The sequence below is a fragment of the Aegilops tauschii genome, chromosome 6 (genome assembly GCF_002575655.3).
Source record: "Aegilops tauschii subsp. strangulata cultivar AL8/78 chromosome 6, Aet v6.0, whole genome shotgun sequence".
Lineage (NCBI taxonomy): Eukaryota > Viridiplantae > Streptophyta > Magnoliopsida > Poales > Poaceae > Aegilops > Aegilops tauschii.
The window spans coordinates 381,700,658-381,702,944 of NC_053040.3; the positions used below are offsets into that span (position 1 = coordinate 381,700,658).

The 2,287-nt window shown below is 44.3% G+C and overlaps 1 pseudogene; it reads right to left on the reverse strand.

Annotated features, from left to right (window-relative positions):
* Positions 1–1,712: 1,712 nt before the first annotated feature.
* Positions 1,713–2,287, reverse strand: LOC109770580 (uncharacterized; annotated as a pseudogene).

The following is a 2,287-nucleotide window of genomic DNA, read 5'->3' on the forward strand; positions in this document are numbered from 1 at the left end:
CATGAACCGCCAGACTTCAGGCCCGCCAGTTTTGACAACTTCTAGCAGGCGTTTGGTTATCTGTCTGCCCTTCACTATGATGTGCAAAAGTTTCTGAACTCTCAACCACTTGTCATACAGCATTTTCGTAGTAATTTTAGTGGATTAGGATCCTAACTAAATAATAATAATCATATGTGGGTTGTTTGATTTGTAGGATTGCTTCCTATAGAAAAAACTTCTAAACGATTTCTCACATAAGAAAATTTATATACCCACTCAAACGAGAATGGCGTTTTGGCTCTCGGCCTCCATGGAGGCCTTTAAAAAAAAATCAAAATTCAAAAATTTTGGTTTCAAAAAAATCTTAAAAATGTTGTACAAGTAAACAGTGATGTGAGGTGCTTGTGTGTAAAATTTCAAAATGAAATACGTTGAAATGCGATCTGTACAAAAAAGGCAAATTCATGGTCCGAGAAGATGAATAGTATCATGGGTTAAAAAGCTCTAGATTTGTCTTTTTTTGCACAGCCCTTGTTTCAACGTATTTCGTCCTGAAATTCTACACACTTGTGCGCTATGCCTTCATCTATCTCTGTATTTTTTTACTAGAATTTTTTGAAATGTAAAAATGTGAATTTTAAAAAATAAATTTTGCATTTGGAGGCCTCCATTGAGCTCGGCCTCCAAAAGCAATTTCCGCCTCTTGAACAAACTTTAGGCAAGTAAAAATTCCTTTGTTTTTTAGTGGGTATGACATTACAATCTTGAGTTCTTCCTATTCCTATATTATTGAAATCCTGGTGATCAAGGGGACCATAAATTTTGATGAAAAGATAATGTTAGGAACTTCAGTGAAAACAACACCTTTGGTAATACTCCCTCCGTTCACAAATATAGGATGTTTTGAATATTTTAATATAGACTACATACAAACTGAAATGAGTGACAAATACACTAAAATGCGTCTATATACATTTGAATCAGAGAAAAGTTAAAACATCTTATAATAGTGAACTGATGGAATATCTACGAGTCATAGCAAGAGTGCACGGCAGAGATAAAAAAATCATTAGAAGTTCTGGAAAAAGAACGACAGCTAAACACATGTATCCACCATGTATAATTTTTTTGAATACAAATGATGACCACCCATTTGGAAAAACTCTTGCTATGAATGTGCGCTAACTCAAACTTCGTTTTTTGTGAATGTGGGGTTTGTAAACGACTTGTGATACATCAAAGAAAGCATATGTTGGTGTAGTGGGAGTTACCCAAAGGACCAGGAAAGTCTAGGCACTTAGGACTTGGCATATTAAAAATATTAAGTGGTTTCTCAATAAGTGGCTTTTCAATCTTCTTACTAGGAGACTACCACACTCTGTTCTTAGAGCATCTCCAACAGTCGCCCAACACGCGGCGCGCTAAAAATGAGTTTGCAGCGCGCCGATCGCCTGCTTTGGCGCAGCGGGGAACACTGGCTCCAGCGGCCGCGGTAAATTTAGCGCGCGCGTAGCTCCAGCAGGAGTGCGCTCTCGCACAAACACTCTGGACTAGGTTGTATAGATATTTTTTAGATATAAAATAAACGATACATAGTTCATCATAGCATAGATAAAACGATACATTGATATTTTACATAGTTCGTAGTATAGATAGATAAAACTACTGTGCAACTACATAATAAAAACTACAGTGCAACTATATAATAAAAACTATGGTGCAACTACAACCTACTCCGAGTCATCCTCATCATCATCATCCTCGCTAGTGTTGTCCGAGGTGTCGAGCCAAATGTCCTCCCAACGAGGATCCTCATCCTCAAACAACGACTCCCCACATGCTTCAACGATATCGCACTGTGATATGGCCAATGCCTTCCGCCGACGCATGTCCGCCCGCTCCGCGCGGCGCTTGCCGTCCTCTCCGCCCAGTAGTCGCGCTCGTTGGCGACGTCCTCCGGGTGGCGCCGGTGCCACTCCGCCATGGCTCGCTCGTCCTCCTCGGCGATGAGGAGGCGGCGCTGCCGCCAACGGTGCTCCGCACGGGCCTGGTCCGTGATAAGACGAGGCGAAGGGGCGACGGCCTGTGCCTGTTCGCGCGTGTAGACGTCATGGAAGTTCATCTGCGCGCGAGGCCTCTCTAGGCGCCACGCCGCCGCGTCGTACGCGCGAGCCGCGTCGTGCGCGGTCTCGAACGTGCCGAGGCCGAGGCGGACGTCGCCGGACCGGATCTCCGCATAGTAGGTGCCGCCGGGGCGCTCGCGGACGCCGCGGTAGCCAGACGATCCCCGGCGGCGTGACGGCAT